The sequence below is a fragment of the Alligator mississippiensis genome, chromosome 1 (assembly GCF_030867095.1).
Source record: "Alligator mississippiensis isolate rAllMis1 chromosome 1, rAllMis1, whole genome shotgun sequence".
Classification (NCBI taxonomy): domain Eukaryota; kingdom Metazoa; phylum Chordata; order Crocodylia; family Alligatoridae; genus Alligator; species Alligator mississippiensis.
The window spans coordinates 216,763,316-216,784,541 of record NC_081824.1 but is presented as its reverse complement, the minus strand read 5'-3'; the positions used below and the strand labels follow the sequence as shown (position 1 = coordinate 216,784,541).

General features: G+C 41.9%; 1 long non-coding RNA gene across 1 annotated transcript in view; it reads left to right on the top strand.

Moving 5' to 3' along the window:
- Positions 1 to 2,628: 2,628 nt before the first annotated feature.
- The window catches only part of LOC132250064 (uncharacterized), a 63,057-nt gene continuing 44,459 nt past the window's right edge, over positions 2,629 to 21,226 (top strand). Inside the window, exon 1 of the long non-coding RNA XR_009461660.1 lies at positions 2,629 to 2,756. This is a non-coding gene — a long non-coding RNA (uncharacterized LOC132250064). The remainder of the gene's footprint in view (positions 2,757 to 21,226) is intronic.

The window sequence follows — 21,226 nt, the reverse complement described above, 5'->3', positions numbered from 1 at the left end:
GCTGTTTAATGGGACCGAGGACCTTGGGAATGTGTTCTTGATCTCTCCTGGACCCTCAGGCTTACACTGAAAAGTAACTGGGCTCATCCATCACGTAATTTATGTTCCTTTAAATAGGCCTGATTCTCCAAACATAGCTACACAGCACTTCTTGAAAATTAGGTCTTCCTAATATGTCTTCAGATAGACAAGCAAATATTGAAACATCCCAACGTCATGAGTAGTTCTCACAAACGTAGGCACCATCAAAGTAGACTTGTAGCCTCGGCAACTGCTGTTGTGTTATCCTTATGGGAATGACATTCTAGGAGTCTGGCCCTTGGTTTTTTTTTCCTGTAGGCAGAATGCTTGGCCTTGTGTGACAGCTGAAAACCTTTAAATGCTTTTGGTATCAAAAACATATTTCCAGACCAAACTTACTCTGCTTCTCTCAAAGTAGCTGCTTTGTATCAGCAGACCTGTGTTTAATCAATCAGGTATGAGACCCATGTCTGGGCAAATCTAAACTGTGATGAATATCTCAGAATGTCGTTTGTCAAATGTAGTGAAGTAAGCTACTTGATCAGTTCATCTAAGCAATATATCCCTGAAAACTGAAGATATGCCTAACAAATCTTCCAAAGGCAGATAGACAAGCAAATGTCATTCTCTAGCACTTATACTGAGGTCAACTTTTGATGGAAGCATATGCTACTGACAAAATCTATAGGCTGAAATTCTCAGAAGTGGCCACTAGTTTTGTGTGTCTTGGGTAACTTTGAGATACTTATGTATCTTCATTATTAGGCCTTAGTTCAGCAGAGCACTGACAAGTGTGTTTAATTTTAACTATGCAGTTAGGTCCCATTGATTTATGTGCTTGGGGCAGGGGTGTCCAACACAAAGCCCATGGGCCAGACATGCCCCACAGAGCTGGATCATCCAGCCCAAAGCCTTAATGGGAGATATTTCTGCAGCATCAGCCAAGTGCCTGGGTGAGACGCACAGTGCTGGAGCCCCACAGCGCTGTGGGAAGAAGCCTGGTATTGCTGGCACTTGGCTATGGTCATGGTGCTGGGCCTCTTCCCATTATGCTGCTGAGGCTCCAGCACTGCTGCTTTGGCCTGGATGCTTGGTAGCCTCAGCAGCACCATAGTTGATCACATCCACCCAGACTGTAGACTGGTCCCATACAACTATTCTGGCCTGTGGGACCAAATGAATGTCACTCCCCTGACTTCAGAGTATACATTTTGCTGAACTGGGTCCCAAATTAAAGCCTCACTGGCTGCCACTGAAATGAAATTAATGTAGAGTGAAAGCAGAAACGGGTTCATTGTATATTCATTTCCATCTTATGATATCAAACTATGCTTCTTTTTATCACAAGGTCTTTTCTGAAGGGGACAAAGTAAGGCGCATATTTTCCCTTCCTATCCTTTGCCTCCTGAAAATATCATTCAGCTGAGAGTGGGTGTAATTTGTCTCAATTCCGTTTTTGAAAAGGATTCTTCACATACATTAAATAGTTTTATCATCTGAGAATTACCCATTGGATGAACCAATTCAATACTCATTGCAAGCAATAGAAAGATTCCTATAGATTTCAGTAAAGTTGGATCAGACCATTGGGCCAGATTTTCTGGTGTAAGTCAGTGGAGTTAATTCAGTGGAGAAGTTATCCCTTAATCATTTTAGGGCATTGAAATAAGACAGTATTTTTGTTCGCTGCTGTCAATTTTAGCTAGCCTGTCTCTGTACAAGAGATGCTGGGTTTTTGGCTTATTCCTAGAATAAATGCTAGGATTGAATAGAATTCTTTTCTTCTGTAACTTATGAGAAGTTAAGGTCTATCAGAACAACTAAGAAAACCACCTGAAACATCCATTCATATCTCTAGAAATAGTTTATAGGAACACTGAAAGACACTGATGTTATCTTTTTAATATTGTGAGGAATAATCCTATTAAAGAAGAAACAAGGAAAACTGTTATGCCCACAAGGCAGAATTATCCAAAGTTGATTGGGAGAGCTCGGGTTACCCTACAAAGCCTGAGTTGTGTGCTGGCCTATCGCTCCATCAGGGCTTGGTGAATGAGCAATAATTTGTGGATTCTGCTCATCTCTCTTTGCTAACTTTGTTCTGTGGAATTAGATACAACTTTGACAAATTAGAACTGCCCCTTTGCCTCACTGTCCCTGCTATAGCACAGTCTTCCAATTGTGCCCTTTCTTTCTGAAGTCCTGCTGTGTCAGAGCCATCAATGGCAGGCCTTCCACAAGGCTACACTTTTTAATAAGCAAATCTGTCAGCACTGGATTCTGCAGGTCTCACAGCCTCTTCTTAATCCTCAACACAAACTGCCCTTCCCTTCGGATTCCAACCATTGCGAGTGCCTGCGCTCTGAAATAAATATCCCCTTTGTTTACTATGTGCTTGCAACAAAATTAACCTTCAGGATTAATTGCAAAATAGAATGGATTGTGTTTTATCTTTCTTCATAATACAGGTCTGAGATTTAAAAAAAACCAAACCGTCAATGACATCTATTGCTTTTGTTATTGCTGGCCTTCTCGCTTTTCTATGAGAATCAGTGTTTTCTGGAAGTTGTTGCTCATTCCCATGTTCTCATCTTCTCCAAAAGGCTTCATGGAAAACTGAAATAAGAAAATCAGGAATAATAAATCTATAGATGACTGGGGGAAATGAGAGAGACAGCATCTTCCTGCTTAGCAGACATTCTACAAGAATAGCTGAGCGCAGCACTTATAACACAGTAAGCACAATCTTATTATTGCATTAGTAGTAAGCTCTGATCCTGACCCATAGTGTTTTACTCTGGTGTCAGTCTTGTCTTGTTTTCTAACCTCTCCCCTGCTGCTTCGTTTTTTCCCACCTATACAGAGAATTTGTGAAAGGTGAAAGACTGATGGTAGGGGATTGCAAAGCAGTTAGTAGCAATGCCTTACCATTTCTGGTGTCTCAGCCCTCTTGTTTGTACTAGCAGGAGGGATAAAGTTGTTCTGTTAGACTGCATTTAGACTGTCCTGAGCCTTTCTGCTAAGGTGATTTTGGCCAGCCTAGCAGAGAGATTTTACAATGTGTTCTTTTGTTGAGTAGAAATTGAGACTGAAATAACACCTTCGTCCCTCTGAACAGCCACACAGAAACAGTAATGTCTTCACTCATTGCTTTTAGTTCAGCTGCTACCATATTTTCAATAATAATGATTGGCAGTTGTGACATCTCATCATCATTCACAGTGGGCCTGATAGTGAACTCCTTACTCTCACTGATAAGGAATTACTCATATAAGTAGTATGCTCCAAGGAGGCACTTTGTTTGCACAACTACTAGCCTTTACGAGTAATGACTTCATCTGACCCACTGCCTTTTCCATTGGTGGTAGGCCTGGAAGCAGAGATGGCCTCCCTGCAATGCTGATTTCAACACAGTAACCCATATCTTTGTAACCATAGCCTAGCTTGCTGGAACGTATTACACTTTGGGTTGATCTTGCAAAAGGCTCACAAATCTTTGGTTAGCATAAAGTGTGGCAACAGTTCTCCTAAAGGTGACTCAGTCGGGCTCCATGACCTGGTGTTCCGTGCTCTGCATTGCCTACCTGTTCATGTGTCCATAACATCCTCATTAGGCCTTCAGAGCCCCAGATAAGTTTATCTGAGGAATTTCTTCTTCCATGTCCCAACCTAGGAGTTTTGATCAGTTGGTTCCTGCATTTATTCTCCCCTGCATCTAACAGTGCAGTGAAGGACAGTATGTGCCTAAAGAGCATGTTTTCTCTAATGACCTGAAAAAGTCCAGATTCAGTGAACAGAAAAATGTCAGGTTTACTTTTTCAGTCAAATTTTAAAATATACTTGACTTTTTTCATGTTATAGTCTTGGTTTTTGTCCACAGGTGTAACACCACTTTGCTTCTATTTTCTTTTTGTTTTGTTTTGTGGGTGTAGGATGCATAGTGTTTCCATATTATTCCTAAACAGATACCTGGTTGTAGCACACTATGTTAATTTTTGTCACCTTGATATAATATAGCTGATGAGTCATCATCACTGCATGGACTCTAGCCCTGGCCTGGTTAAGCCTGAGAACTGAACTCCAACGACAGCTGCGGCAATACTTGAAAGGTCATAAATTAGGGTGCCTGGGGACTGAAGAATTCTTGAGAGAGGTTGGAGAGGGCCTAGAGAGCATGCTGGAAAATTCAAGTGGTCAGGCAGCAGTGGGAAATAAGGAGACAGTTCTCTGTGGGTGATATCTCCAGGACTCCCTTGGAAGTTTCCTTGAGGACCCTATTAAGACAAAGTTCACTGCAACTCTAGCAAAAAAGAAGAAAATGAAGGAGAAAAAAATATATATATTTAAAATCGTGCAAACATTTATTCCTATGCTAGACCTTCAAAGTCCATTGTGTCAACTCTCGTACACTTCAAAGATTCTTAAAATACCATTATAAAGAAGACTAAGCACTACATGGCATGTTACATTTTGGTCCTCTTCCACCCATCTTTCCACTAAACAGCTACTTTCCTTTCTCCTTTTCTTTTCAATAGACTTTTATTAAGTGAATATTGCTCACATAGTTGCAAATACTTTGCATGTAAGATAAGTTCTATGCTTAGATGCTTTTTAAAAATTGTTAACAATGGTCTTTTTATTTTTAGCAGAAAAATAATTTAATTTAAAAAGGGAAACCCTCCCTATTGCATACAGTATGCTATTGACAATTTGAGTGATGTCTATGCAGTAGGTATGGATTTATAACAGTGGTCAGTTTTAAGTTATGTACTTTAAGTGGTGTAGTAGCTGTCACCGCAGAATAGGTCAGTGGTGGCTTTTTAGCCTTAAAGGGTTCAGACAGAAGTGCAGTTCCCAGCTGTAACTCAGAACATTTTCTGCTAAGCATTCTGACTTACGACTTTACCCCAGACCAAACAGAAGTTCACTGTTGGTCCTGGGGGGAGGGGAATCCAGCTACATACAGGCTGAGAGCCTGCAGCCAGTTTCCTATAGCAAAGGCCATAGCTCTGTGCCAGTGCTTACTTTTTTCAGCTTGGGAGAGGGGAAAGGCAGTGGAGGGAGCTCATTCTTGGGGCTCCCCAACCAGTGTTAAAGGGTATTGGAGCCTCCCACCTCAGGGAGGCTCCAATACACCCACCCCACCCTCCAAAGGGAGTGCTGAAAAAAACCCAGACTGAACTCCCTCTGCTCCCTTTCCCCCCTCCCATTCTGAAAACAGGAACAGGCTCAGAGCTCCGCACACACACGTTACAGAAGATGCTACATTTTGATATGTCTTTATCTGATACTTTATGCAACGAAGGGTCAGATTTTCACTAGACTGGCCATTTTTTAAGCTGTCTGCAGCCATGCACTTTTGTTTAATCACAGCTATGAACTGCTTTCTATGGCCAGATCAGGCAAAAATAGTCACTTCTGTCTGCGCCCCAAGACAGCCAGACAACTTTCACAACTCTTTTAAGGTTTAGAAATTTGTTTTAATTTCTTCTTAGACCATAAATAAAATCTATGGAGCATGTTACCTCTGCCTGTGACAGAAATTCTCCAGTTAAAAATTCATCAAAACTAATATATTTTTGTGAAAAGTTTCAGCTTCATCAGAGGAATGTATGTCACCAACAATTGTTCAGAATTCCTTTGATCACCCCAATAAATTTGTCTGCTAACACATTTTTCGGTGCAATTTTTGTATGCAAATTTTATGTTTGTGTACCAGATTCTGCTGCCATTGAAGTGACTAGAAAAACTCCCCATGAATTTTACTGAGAGGAAGATCAGGGCTTGGGCCTTTAATAAATCCCTGAGGCTAAACATTTGTTTTTCCATTTTTCATCAAACTATAAAGAAATGAGGAAGCTATGTCTAATGCCTCTTTGGCAAAATGTTTACTAATTATGCATGCCAGACTTACAGGGTAGTATTAAAACACACACAAGCATACACATATAAAGAGGGCCACCCACATGGTCAGGGGTCAGCAGGGCAGGCCCTATGAGGAGAGGCTAAAGGGCCTGAACCTGTTCAGCCTCCACAAGAGAAGGCTGAGAGGGGATCTGGTGGCCATTTACAAACTCATCAGGGGGGACCAGCGAGAACTGGGGGAGGCTCTGTTCCCCCGGGCACCACCCAGGGTTACTAGGAATAACGGCCAGACATTGTTAGAGAGGAGGTTCAGGCTGGGCATCAGGAGACATTACTTTACAGTTAGGGCTGCCAGGTTCTGGAATGGGCTCCCAAGGGAGGTGATGCTCTCTCCTATCTTAGGGGTCTTCAAGGGGAGGCTGGACAGATATTTGGCTGGGGTGATATGACTGCAGCACCCATTCCTGTCTGGGGCAGGGGGTCAGACCTGATGACCTGTTTAGGTCCGTTCCAACCCTAAGCACTATGATACTATGAAACCTGTAGACTGTTAAGCGATGTTAATATTAAAATGTGCTGTAATCCGTTGCATGTTATGGGTTAATACTGTTTCTCACCTGCACAGCTCTGATTTGCCACTAAAGGGATGGTGAGCAGGTGCAGGGCTAGGAGCCAGGACACCTGGGTTCTATAAGTGCTCAGGGGAGTGGGGCAGGGGCTGGGAGTGGTGCATCCTAGGATTCTGGAGTTCTCTAAATTGCTCCTGTTGTCTCAATGGGGCAGACTGAAGTTATCTTAACATGAGCTAGGCAGCAAGCCCAGAATTACACCTGAAGTGGTATAACTTTGAGATGCAGAAGGCACTTAGCATGAGTTAACAAGCTTTAATATTCAGACACTTGCATTTTAAGTGCCTTTAGTATGGTCTAAGTGTAACATCAGTTTACCCTATATAGCTTATTCTCTGGGGCCAGAAGAGACAGAAAGAGAAAAATAAATTTTAAAATGGTCTGCTTTACAAAAAAACAAACTTGTAACCTATCCCCAAAATGTGAGTGTACCTCTTTAACAGCTGCTAAGTACTAGTGGAAGCAAACAGACAAGGTCATCTCTTCAACTGGCATAAATTATAGACTTCTGTGGAGCTATACCACCATCAGATCCAATCATGCTGTATTGCCAATGCAGGGGGAGCCCAGGATCACAGCTGTGGCAGTGCATTGTCCACCCCTGTAACTGGGAACCTCATTAGCTGATGGGGCTCCTAGCCACATGTTCAAGACTGGCAGCTGGCCACATGTTCAAGAGTCACACAGTTACTACATGTTCTTTGTGGAATGATTTTGTGGCTTATTCCTTGTTTTATCACACCATTAATTGATTAAACGTATGACTGGGTCACAATTTAAGACAATTAACTGGTTAATCCTGTCCTATGTTTAACTTGTACATGGGGCCTAAGTTTCAGAAAAGAATTGGCATCATGAATACAGCTGACCACATTTTCCCCCTCTAAATGATAAATTTGCCAAAAAGTATACTTTTGGGTATTCTAAAACTGGTGATGAATTTGACTTGAACAGTTTCACATGGACATTTTAGGGACAGCTAAATCTCTCAGGCTGGAAGAGGAGAAAGTGGCAAATCGTTTTTATCCAATACTCTGGGCTTACTGAGAGCACTTACCCAGAGTGAGAGAGAGACAGGTTCAAGTCCTGACACTTCCAGAGGGATTTTGAACCTCTATCTGTTAGTCCAAAGCTTAAATCATTAGGCTAGGGTAGGGGTGTCCAAATGGTGGCCTGCAAGCCTCATGAGGCCCCCCAAGGGGTTTAGTTGTGGCTGGGTCCCCAGTTCAGGTGCTTTTCCCTCTATCTTCTGCTTTTGTTGGCAGAGTCCCCTTCTCTAGTTTCCACTTCCTGCTCCTGAGATGGGGTGGAGAGACTTAGTTACCCCACATGGCTGAGGGATCCTACAGCTAGGGATTCTGGGGAAACTTGGGGATCCCATGCAGCACAATGGGGGTCACCTGCTATGCAGCAGAGTGTAGCCCATACGGGGGTGGGGTCAGCATAGTGCAGCATGTAAGACATATAGTTATATGTAACCCACACAGCATGTGGCTGGGCCTGTGGCTTTTGGCTACACAGAAGTTGGAGAGCCTTGAGTTAGAGGATATTCCCAGGGTGGGTTGTACACAATCTCTCCTATTGGCACTGCTGCACTTTGTATAAATATTCACTGGAACAGGGGCTGGAGCTCAAGTGTTCTACTTCCCAGACAATGTTGAAATCATCAGGCTAGGGAGTCATTTTCTCTTTCTCTTTCCTTCTTTTTGCATGAGGTAAATTGCTTTATGTGGTGCCAATGTAAATCTTTCAGTTTCCCCTTTCCACAATACCTAGATATGTCGATAGATATTTTCCGATTTTTCAGCTTGGCAGCTGTACCAACAGATTAGCTATTCACAGAGGTCTACTCATAAATGTTGTAACGTCATCAAAGACAAGAATGCATTGACAGGACCACCAAGGAAAACAGCAGTTTAAAGGTAATGCATTAGTAGTCTGTGCTCACTCGGAAGCAGATCTTCAGGCAATTGATGACGTCTTTACTGCGGCATACAAGAAAATGGGACTGATGCTTAATATTTAGAAGACTAAGGTCCTCCATCAACAAGCTCTTAATGAGCTGTCCCCAGCTCCAGTAATTCAGATTTACAGTGAGACTCCAGAGAACGCTGAGTGTTTCCTGTGCCTCAGAAGCCATCTCTTGCAAAAAGCTGACATCAGCAAAGAAATCCAACATTTCCTCAGATGTGCACGTGCAGCCTTCAGGTGCCTGAGGAAATGAATGTTTGAGATCACAACATCATATTTGAAACCACGCTCATGGTTTATCAAGCAGTCATGGTCCCTACCTTACTGTATCAAGCTGAGATGTGGACAATATATGGGAGACACCTCAAGTCACTGGAGAAGTACCATCAATACTGCCTGCAGATCTTTCAAATCCAGTGGGAAGACAGATGCACCAATGTTAGTGTCCTCTCACAAGCAAATACTACGAGCATCGAGGCGATGATCATCAGACAATAACTTTGCTGGGCTGGCCATGTCATCCAGATGCCTGACTCCCGAAGCAAGTTTTATTCTCCTAGCTCAGTCAAGATGTATACTCAAGAGGAGGGCAGAGGAAGCACTTCAAGGACATCCTCAAGTCCAACTAGCTCTGCATAACAGCTGTATACATTTGTGTGCATGCACACACATGTGGTCATCTCTAGTCTTACATGCCAGCCTTACACACATGTGCATACATGCCTCTACAGTTCCTTCTCAGGTACCTCTTCTCCCTCTGTCTGTTTTGTTCTGCTGTCCTTTCTCTTTTTCTTACCTGTTTTTCCTGTCCTCCCTCTTTTCCCCTTACTCAAGTTTCTTACTCTCTGCTCACCAGCTAAACCATCTCTACCCTATTACCCCCTTCTCTTTAAGATCCTTTTCATCCAAACCTTTTGCTAGAAAATTCGGGGAGCTGCAGTTGGGCATTTGTTGTCTGAAGCACTGTAGTTTTCACAAACTTTTCCTTACCTGCTGTACATGCCTACTCCTTGTTCCAGCATCCCACACACTCCCTGCCCCACTGCATGAGAACTGATGATAAATGGAGGATACTGTATTTCTGACCTGACATTACTGCTCATCTGTGGTTTGAGATGACAGATATACAAGTAGCTGTGCTTCCTCCTTCCCTCAAGCCTCCTGTCAGGTTCTTTCATTTAGGATATACTATGTGTCATCACCTGTTTGTAGAACCTGTAGTCTTTGTATTGGAGAGACTGAATCTCATACAGCACCCCTCTTGCTGTAGCACCAGAGAGTACAGCCCTGAACTGATAGTACACCTCGCCATGTGCATGTAAGGGGCACAGAAAAAGGGGGCAGTGGTATACTAAGGTTAGCATTCTATCCTCAGGTATTTAGATAGCTTGCTACACTAAAGCTTCAAAACCAACTTAATTGGTTTTATCCCTAAAAGACCCTCAAAAGACTCAAAAGCCCTAGTTTGCAAATGGGGAGCTGAGACAAGGTAGGATAAGTGTCTGCCACAAGCTACTCGCTAAATAAAGGAGCAAGAAACTTAAACCTAGTTTTCTAATGCCCAGTGCAGTGACTCTTTCTCTTCTTGTCATTAAGAGATTCCACAATAGGTTCATCCTCTATTATTACATTAAGAAACTATTTTTTTTCTAATAGAAATTAAAGCTGCTACCACCTTTTCCACCCTGGGCTTGAATTGGTGCCTGATCCTTGCTAGGAATGTAGCCTTGTGTTGAACATTTTCCACTTCTCCTGGAAGGAAGGGTCTCTAAAGCAGCGGATTATAGGTGCAGTAACCCGTCCTTGTGAATCATCATAATGACAGGGGATGGGCGATGATAGCCTGATGTACAATTCTCTGTAATACAGTAATCACAGTGATAAGTAGATTAATATTAGAGTGATATTACACTGGCTTTAGGAGACAGTTGGTGGAGTTACTCTAAATAAATTGCTGGGGGCCAAATATATGTCAAGCTTGTTTGGCACCAAATACAGTCAGGTGACAAAAGGCCATTGAATTTTTCTATTATAGTACTCCCCCATAATAAGGCTGTTATTGGGTACAGAGCATTTTGTACATGACAATGAGGTCTAAGTGGTAAACAGAAGTTTGTAATAAACTTTAGAAGAACCTTTTGTGAGGGGTAGCCTAAAGGAAGAGCTGTTGAAAGTTCAGACATATTTAACGGATGTCAATTGATCACCATAATGAGAAGCACTGTAAAAACTTTGAAGGAGGGAGGCCTCCCTTCCCTCCTCCCCCCCAGAATGTGTTGTTTAGTGAAACACAGCAGCATATTAAAAAAAAAATTAACAACCAGCCCAAAACATACAAATGTCCCGGTTGATGTGCTATGTTGTGACAAGTCATCTCAGATTGTGTCAATCATATTGCATTATGTTACACTAAGTGACATACTGTAATGTGATTGATACAACATGGACTGACACATCATCATGCAAAATATCATCTGGAAAATTTAGGAAACTACCGAAGAAGGGAAAGTGATCTTGCACTCTGGCCTTCAAGTTTTCAAGCAGGAATAATGAAATAAATAAATAAAAGAAACACTTTGAAATCAGACCTACTACCTGCAATGAGATTAAGGTCAAGCATGTGCTAGTACCTGAATCTTTTCATGGGTAATTAGCAGGTCAGGTTTAAAAATGCTCTCATTCCTTGGGGACTGACAAATATCCCTGGGTTTGAATTGAATTTCTCTGAACCATTTGGCACATCATTAATCATTAGTGTATCTGCGCCATACAAACAGGACTGCAAGCTACATGCAACCAGTTTCAGTCCAGAAAAGCCTTTAAAATATATATTATATATAACAATAAAATATTTTGTTCAAATTCTCCATTGAGGTCCACCCTCCCTCCCAATCTTTTATACAAGATAAACTGAAGCCCTCACTGAGCCTGATCCAAATGTCCGAAAGAGTCTATGTTTCAGGAGTGTTGGTTTTAGCTGTGTTGGTCTAAGGATATAGATACACAAGGTTCTTTGGGATTAGACAAACTAAACAATTGGAAAAAATGTTTGCAAGCTTTTGGGTACAAACACCCTTCTTCAGGCAGAGGGAGAGTCAAGCAGAAGGGTGTGTGTACCCAAAAGCTTGCAAAGAACAATTTTTCCAACTATTTAGTTGGTCTAATAAAAGATATCACATTTTCCCAAAAAACCTTGTCTGCCAAAAGATTCTACATCATTCTCCTGTATCACCTGCAAAACACTGCCTATCACCAGTGTAATTTGTGAGTGCTAAAGTACATCCCTTTGCAATATAACTGCATATTGTTATAGGTTACTTAGGCAAAAATGCCACTGAAACTAATGGGACCACAGAAAGAGAGAGAGCATTGACACACAAACAGATTATTGAGTGAGGTAGTAAGTCATGTTAGCCTGAAGTCACGCAGAAGATAGGCCAGGGTACTACCTTAGAGGCTAACTGATTCAGAAAGGCATAAACTTTCATAGGCAAACTTCTTGACTACAGAAGCTTATGCCTTTTTGAACCAGCTTGTCTCTAAGGTGCTATCCTGCTCTGCCTTCTGCTGGGTTATTGAGAGGGGAGATGTACAGCATGTCAGCTATTTTATGGCAACTGTCATGCTTTTATCAAGCAATATGTGCTGCAAAGCTAGAGAAGGCAGTCTCTGTTTCTGATGCTCACTCTTGTAGCCTTGATCCTGGAGAAAGACTGGATCAACAACACATGGTCTTGTCAGAGACTCCAAGACTTGGCAAACTTGAAAAGGTGTCAGGCTGCTTCAGATGTAGGTTTCAGTTGCTTTCCTGGTTACCGGCTCATAGCTGTGTTGAGGAAGGGATGTTCTTGGCCAGATAAGACCAACTGTCCTTTGTAGAAAAATAATGACACAAGTTGGGAATGGAAAAGAAAACATGAGGCATGGAGTGACAGAAGGAATGATAGTCCCACATTTCTGTGTTGTTCAAGACTTAGTTAAAGCTGGTGAAGGTGGCAAACATCAGCTGGGACCATCTGTTTGACTTGGTCTGGTTAGGATATCTCTGAGGAGCAGGATGAAGGCCCCATGGGCAGGTCCCAGGTCTGAGGTGAGGGCAGCCATGATATTTAAGATTGCTCCTTTCATTCTAGATATCCCCCTAGCATTTGTGTCAAATTAAGGTCCCCCCAAGAGAGGTGACAGATGGAATAGCCCATCTGCTCTTCATTACTCATTGTTGACCAATTAGACCTAATTTGCAGTACATCAGTTTTGGTCCACTGATTTCTGGTCTGATATACCTCTTGTTTATCAGAAGCAATTTCACTACAGACATTGGTTAATAACACTAGACCCTTTGGGGGGACTAATTCAGTCTTTTAGTCTTTAACTTTTGCTGCCTTTTACAAACAATTTCATGTAACAAGCCAAGATATATCTCTGTTATGGTGAACCACTTAGAACATCAGCCTGAGCACAGCAAATCTTACTGAAGCCAAAGAGTTTGTGCAGAGAACCAAAGGAGTGCAGGGATGGCTCCTATGTCTACACATTTCTGAGGAGCGATGCTAATATCATCATTTTGTCTTTTCACCCCTTATGACAGGGGTGGGCAAAATGCGGCCCGTGGGCCAGATGTGGCCCACCAGGCCATTCTATCCAGCCCACGGGGCCCCTAAAAAATGTAGAAAATTAATATTTATCTGCCCCTGGCTGCCTGTCATGTGGCCCTCAATGGCTTGCTAAAACTCAGTAAGTGGCCCTCTGCCTGAAATAATTGCCCGCCCCTACCTTATGATATCATCAGACACCTGTAACAGCATGCATGAAATTCCATATTATTGCACACAGCCTGCTCATCCTCAGGCAATTAATATGAGCTTCAGTCTTGCTTGTCTTATACAGGCCCATGTCAGGAGTGATGTGAAGCCACTACCATAGGAGAAGTATGGGGAGGTATTCTGTAGAGTGGTAGTGTTTAGAGGTTTATCTGGAACTTGATAGAATCTGTTTGGCTTAGAAAAGTTTTATCAGGAGATTTTTGTTGCCTTCTGGTCCAAACTAGGTCAAAAGAACTTTATTTATGCCATATTATTTCTTATGGTATATTATTACTTATGATATATTATTTCTTTTACCTACCTCCATTCCAAGGAAGAACAGGGTTGCAGATAATTCAAACTGATGGAATAATAAAGATCAGATTTACAAATGTGTTTGCAAATAGATGACTTCAGTCCACTTCTGTTGGTTGGGGTGTATAATATGTCTTTCATACAAACCCTGGCATTCATAAAAATATTCACAAGTCCCAATAGATTCACAATATTTTTTATGGGAATTTCATTACTTGTTCAATACCCAACAGTATTATTCCCCTGTTTAAATGTTTCAGCCATCAGGTAAAGGAGCAGAGAATGTGCCATGTGACCCTTCACATGCTAGGAGTAATAAATAGCAAATTGTCCAAATGAGCAGCTTGTGAGTAGTGCACAAACTCCTCATTGTCTGAGAATTATTTGTCCAAATGGGTGGATGAATATTGAAATATAACAGTTTTTTTGCAGGAATTAAGAAGTATTTGCCCATGATTAATGTACCAAGAGAAAGCCTAAGTGTACAGTATTTTAACAGATATAGTAAGATTAACAAAATGAATATGAAACCAATGTCTGAGAGAGATTCATTTTCTGAAACTCGCCCTCAAACAAAACAAAAACAAAAGATAACCCCCTCCATTATTTATAATGATGGCTGAAATTCTTTAAATAATAATAACATTATGAGCAACAATAAGGTAAGCAAGACTACTAGAGATATAATAGAGATTGGCTAGTTATTCACTAGTAAAGGGGGAACGAGAGGGAAAGGCATCTGTGATAGGACACAGCATTGTTTGCAAGGTTAGAAAATCAGACTTGTGGAGCCAGACCCTTAATGGATGTAATCTGATGTTAGCCCCATTGTCCACAAGAGATCTATACCAGTTTAAACCAGCTTCGGACCCCAGCCTTGGCTTCTATTTCTTTCATTTAGGCAGGATGTCAAAAGTTTTGTATTAACCTTTCCTCTTTGCTCAATATTCAGATGTCCACATAAAGTAATTTAATAAATCAATATTGTCTTTTGTAATTTTCATTGTCTGCATGTCAATTCTCGTCTTCTGAATAGAGTTCAATTATTGTTATGGCATATATTACTTTGAATCTTTTTACTGACCAATCAATACACATATCTTCATAATAAATATTGATGTTATTTTAATGTTCTACAATGTCCACCATGTCAAGACCATTATCAGCAGGAGGCCACCCTTTAGTGCTGTTTGCTTACATTTCCTTTGCTTTCTGTATGAAAGAACATTCTGCTCAGGCTCACATGATATCCCACTCTCAAAGTGTTAGTGGCGACATACTAACTGGTGAGGCCATTTGGTCTAATAGCTAGTGCACTGGACTAGGACCCGGGAGAGCTGGGTTCGATCTTGCCTGCTGTGTGATGTTGCGCAAGTCATGTTTCTCTTTTCTTTGCTTCTGCTCCCCACCTATTTTCTATCTTGTCTTTTTAGAAGGCAAGCTGCCCAGGAAGGAGACTGGCTGCCACAGTATATTTCTAAAGGATCTGTGTCAGGCACAGTAGCCCTTGTCCCAGTGGGTTTTTTTGCATCTTGCATTTAATATTAATTGGATATAGTGGATAGATCATGGGATCTTACATTTCTTTCCCCCTCAAGGTAGAAGCTAGGGCAGGAATACAGGCCAGCATGTCTCTCACTGACCTACATTCCATCAGACTTATTCTCCTCCTGGTGTTACATAGCTTCCCTACTTGGCTGCCCTGTGGGCCCAAGTGAAGAAGAAAGGTGAAAGGTACCCAGGGCAACAGTCTAGGAATGCCTAGCCTAGTAGTTGGAACACCTTGGTAAGGTGCAGATTCAAATCCTCTCTGCGTGTAGGGCCTGGAACTTGGGTCCTCTCTTCTCTAGGCAAGTGTCCTAACCACCATGTCTACTGGGGCTTCATACCAATGGACAATGGACATTCCAACATTGCACTACCATATAATGAGGAGCACATAGGTTCTTCTTGCCCCTATAAATCAGGGCTTGCCACCTTGTGCTAGGCTCTGTATAAACATTCCTTGCCCCAGAAATCCAGACTAAGCAAGACAAACAGGGAAAGCAATATAATCCCTTTTTACATATACAGAACCAAGGCTCAAAGATGTTAAGGACATGATTCTAGCAAGCTGTGGGCTAGTTACTCCAGGTCAGGCCCAAATCAACCTTGTAAGCACCTGAAGAGGACAGAGGTAGAATTTAGGCACATAAGTCACAAAGAGTGATCCAAATTGATTCTGTTCAGTGGCAATAACAGCCCATAGGTACATAAATTCATTGAGCACTGGCATTTTAAACTGAGAAGATCCCTTGGGAATCCCAAGGGACTGCCCTCCTCAGTCAGTTCGAAAACCCCCTCCCTTTTACCTGCCTTTCTGCTGGTCCATGGATAGTGCACTCTTGGTTGCTCACTGGGTCATCTTTGAGAGATAAAGGCACTCTCTTGGGACATGGAAGATACGGGCTTGATATGGGGATTCAGGGAAGGGGACATGCCACGGAGGGCAGAGGGGTAGGGAGGGGGGATAGTCTTACCTGATTTGAGGACTGAAAAAAAGTCCCTGACTGTTGTTCCTGCAGCATGGTCTGAAAGGCAGGGTGCAGATGCACCATGGAACCTCATCTGGATCTACCCCTGGCATTTGTATTTTAGGCTGAGGAGAGAATTTTAATTTTAAAGGTGGGTTCCACTGTGGCCAGGCTGGAGGGTGAATAATGAATACTCTCTCATTGGGACTTTCCTGCCATGCCTTGAGATGTTGTGAGAATAAGACAGTCAATTCTCCCCGAGAGATAGTGTAGTTAATCACATAAGTCATGAGATAAATGAAATTTTGTTTTATTGTGCTCCCCACATGAGTGTTTACAGTCACCACGTTCCATGGCACTCCTATGCTTTATTCCTCCCCTTTCTTATGCCTTTCCTCACTTAGTAGGGGTTCTTCCCCCTGACCTGACCTTCCCTCCACTTCTTCCTGTGTCTTCCAGCTGTGTCAGGTGTCCATCCACTCGCCCCGATCCTGCAATCTTTGGACCCTGCAGGTAAGTAACTTTTTTCCTCACATTTTCTTCTCCCAGTCCCTTGCCATGGGTTTCCTCACCCAAGCAATTGGTTGTTGGAGCAAGGCTTCCAGTCGCCATGTGTCTCCAGTCTCCAAGTGCCCTGAGGGCAACATCCCCTTCACACACTGCTGCTTTTATCCTCCGGCTTGCTGCTTGTCGGTTAACAGTGTGCAGATCCCCTCAGCAGTGACCAATGTTTTAATTACTCTTGCCCCTGTCCTGACCTCACTCACTGTCCCCCCCAGTGTTACCCCCTCTAGTACAGGGCTGTCTTTCACCCTGTTACACCCGCCATGGGATTTTCTCAGGCTATAATGGAGGTGCCCAAGCATTTTCAAAGCTACTGGCCACGTCTACACAAGCGCTGGACTGCGCAGTTGTTACTGCGTAGTCATTTAGTACTTGCATATGCATAAATAAGACCTTAATGATTGCACAATAACCACCCTTACTGCACGGTACTGTCACTGTATGGTTTTTTCCTGACACTACTGTACACAGTAGCTCGTTACATTTGCACAGTACTGTCACCGCATGGTTAGTGCCCAGCAATGCTACTGCAGTGTAGCAGTGACCTACTGCATAATGGCTCAATGCTACTGGGCAGTAGCATCTGGTGTAGACACATCCACTGAGCAAAGAGAGTCTGGATTTCTATTTGTGACTTTGGTGCCTAAATTCTGCCCAGGTCCTGCTTAGCTTTGGATTTGGCCCAGTGACTGGCTCAAGGAAGACTGTGGTAGAGCCAGTGACTGGATGCAGATCTTTTGGTCCCAGGCCAGTGTTTTAACTGAAAAAATATTATTTGTCTTCTTACTCTATCTCATAATAAAAGGGGGGCAGCTGATGAAACAGAATCGAAAGCCTCACACATATAAAACTGGTAAATATGATTGGTCAGTCAGGGACATAATTTACAAAGAGTTAGCGATGGAGCTGCTGCTGTCACAGGGGCTCCTTCAGTGTGATAAGAGGATTTATTTGCTGAGACAAGCAGACTTTGTTCTAGAGGGGTCCTTCTGCAGCTTGGCCCCTCCCCAGGACATGTGCCAAGATTTATAGCCACAATCTAGCTCTATAAATCATCCAGCTTTTGTCTTTATAATTTTAAAACGTATGTGTAATTTTCTCCAGGTAATTTTTAATTGCACATGTAATTTCTAAATTAGATTTGTTATCATTTTGAATTATTATAATTCATTTCCCTTATGTTCTTGTTCTCTGACACAGAATGGCCATAAACTATTAGCTGTTAATTATTATTACTAATTAAAACATTTTAATAAGGAGCAAGTTTCACAGAAGGGATAAAGGCTTTGGCAATGCCTAAGCACCAAGGCATTTTGTGCTAAACCAATGAGGCAATAGCAGAACAGAAACCCAAGTGATGCATAGTTTGCTTGTTTTCTGACACAAAAGTCTTTCTAGTACTTCCAGACATAAGACCTCTAATTTCATAATGTATAGTGCCTATGATAACCCTAATTGAAATACTGGACTCCGGAGAATAGCTTCCCAGAACAGTTCCAATTAGATTTGATGAGTTCAAATGAACATCCATTTACATCTTGGTATCCCTTATAAAACCCTTGCTCTGTTCTTTTCACATGGCCTAGATGAAAGACTACAAAGGTGGCTGGAGATTCCTGAGCAGACCAGGAAATGCCTCCTTAGAGCACCTTGTTGCTCTCATTCCTTGATCTAACATTTCAGCTAACAGCAACTGTCTCTGTGCCTCTGCTCCTGAGCTTAGTTAACTTTGCTCAGTATTTAGAGTGCCCCAAGCTTTTGTGATATATAGTTCAAAGGGTTTGAAACATAATTCCAGCATTTACTGCCAGGCTGACATTATTTTGCCCATATGACAACCTACCATGGGTCCTATCAAAAGCTGTCAGGAAGTGCATTCAATCAACATACTGTGGAGAAGCCACAGGTTGTAGCATATTTTTTCCCCTTTTATATTCCCAACACCCCACTCTGTGAATTGTCAGATTAGTCTCAGCTCCTCTGAAACATTCTGCGCTTATTCTCCCTGAGCTGCTACGATGCCTGTTCTTTAGGCAAAACTGATCAAATGCAGACTTCCTTCTTTGCTGAATTCCACCAACAAGGTGCTCATAATCTCAAAAGATGTTTCTGTTTTATCAAGGCAAATGAAACTCCACAGACCATTTCTTTCTTCCTTTCCAGCTGCAAGAGGCCAGTTGAGTTAAAAATTTAGAATGTCACTTCTCAGAGTTAGAAAAGTGCTGACCCAGCTAGGGGTACTGGGATTCAATGCAGGGTATGCAAGAGCAGATGGTTTAACAAGCTAGCCCATTAATCAACTAAGCTTCCCAAGCATTATACTGTACGTGATTTTTTGGTGATCAAGTACCCTGTATGAGAAATGGAACTATCTATTTTCCTTTCCGGGAGCAGAGCTTTTCACATCAAGCCTGCGGATGCTACTCTGTTTTTGTTATTTACACTTACTGAGCTGAAATGCAACAGATGTTTCCAAGTGATTAAAACTAAATTCTTCAGTAAATATGCAGAATAAATCCCACACATCTTTGGATGCCATGAATATGTCTCAGGGTGAAGGGAAAATTAGTTTCAAGTAGGCAGAATAATCCAGTCCATAGCTTCTAGAGATGAAAAGAGCTAGCTAACAAAATCTTTAGCACAGTCAGACAGGTAGAGGAGTCCCAGAGCCTCTTAATACACATAACCTAAAATGAATTTCTTTCATTTCTGGTTAAGCCCCTGAATACTTGTGTAAATGGTTGAAAAGGAATGAAAAGATATTGAAAGAACAGAGCATTTCTATTGCTCCCTGTGAAGCGTCCTTAACTGAATGGGAATGCGTTCGTGCTAGACTGCCTGTAGAAAGAGAGCAGCGTGTAGTAATTCCTTTACATTCACAGTCAATGGTTCCTGGACCCAAGGGATGAACTGATATTTTGATCTGACTTTGTACACTCCAACCTCCACATAATACTATTCTTTTGAATGTACAGAAGTGTTCTGTTCAAGGGGTGGTAGGCAAGGCCTGAAGAATTTAGAGCCCAACAGCCATATGTGAAATAGTACTGAGCAGTATCTTTTTTTAATAAGAAGAATGTTGAGTTTTGAAAGTGCTGGCAGGCAGGTACTTTGCAAGACTCGAACTCCAAGCTGCTAGGGATGAGAAAAATTTACAAGAGGCCCATGTCTCTGTCTTTTCTGCTAAGTCTGGTTAGGTACCCCAGCAATGGGGCCATATGGAAACTAAGAGTTCTGATTAGGGCCAACTGTTTTCATAGTTACCTGTCGAGCAGGGACCAGATCCAGATTAGAAATTAGAAGGGAATTCTGGTCACAAATATTATAGGCTGGATTGAAATAGCTGACCTTAAAGCTTTGTACCTCATTGTTAGTCTTCTGCATCTCACAAGTGAAAAAGCAAGGTGTTATTAGCAATAAATGGGTGCATCTACACATCACCCTATGGCGATGTTATTATTGTGCTGTGCTTTAGTACTTCCTTTGGGCCTGTACTGTGCCATGCATGCAGCACAGCTTAGTTTTAGCTGCTACTTTGCTGTAGTGGCGCGCTAAAATGGGGGAGCTGAAGGCAACATGTTCTTATCTCTAAATCAGTGAACATGCATTAAGTGGGCCAAATTAACCTCCAGAAACATGGTAAGTGAAAAACCTCATTGACTTCCATGAAGTTGAAGCCAGAGGTCTCATCGGCCCAAAATGCATTTTATTTTATTTTTATTGCTCCTCTAATTTGCTATTTCTTGTTTCTGTGACTGCTTCCTTGCTTTCAGAGTAGAGATGGGCAGTGAAAAGCCAGCAAATCTTCAAAACACACTGCAAAAGCTATCCATTGAGTTGTGAATCCTGTAATAATGGAGGAAGGAATATTTTTAGATGGTTGGCTAACTGAATGCCTGATCTACTGGGACGTGTGTCATTAATTATGTTGTGTTTGGACAAGTGTTCTTTTATTATTTTAAGTTAAATAAACAAATAAGCTCTGGATAGCCATTTTGGGGTCTTGTCTTTGTGCACTGAACTCTAACAACAAATGAAACATTAAAAGCCTTGGATATTCTGCATGCAGAAGGCATCAAAAACTCAAAGCCTCCTAAGAATATTATCTGTAACATTTTAGGTGAATTTAGCAGGCCACAGGGCCCCTTAAACGGGTATGGTGGAACATTCACTTTCTGGGAAATATCTTTATTGACTTTTAGACCAGTCCAAACATGGCTATAATCAGCATTTGAACATACCTACAGAACACCCAGTATTGGTGGAATGAAAACTTCCTTGGAGAATCTTTAGACAGCAATCCCATATTGAAATTAAGGGAATACTCCAAATTATCGATGACTCTGGACATGTCTACACAAGACGCTTAATGCACAGTGGATTAATTCGACTGCTCATTAGCACATGATAGCAACAGCTCAGTAGAATTAGTGTACTGTGTATTAAGTGTCATGAAAAGACTACACCCCATTGCTACTGTTCAGTAGAGCTGGCTACTGCGCATTTAGTTAGTACCTCATATTAGAGGTACTAACCTTAATGCATG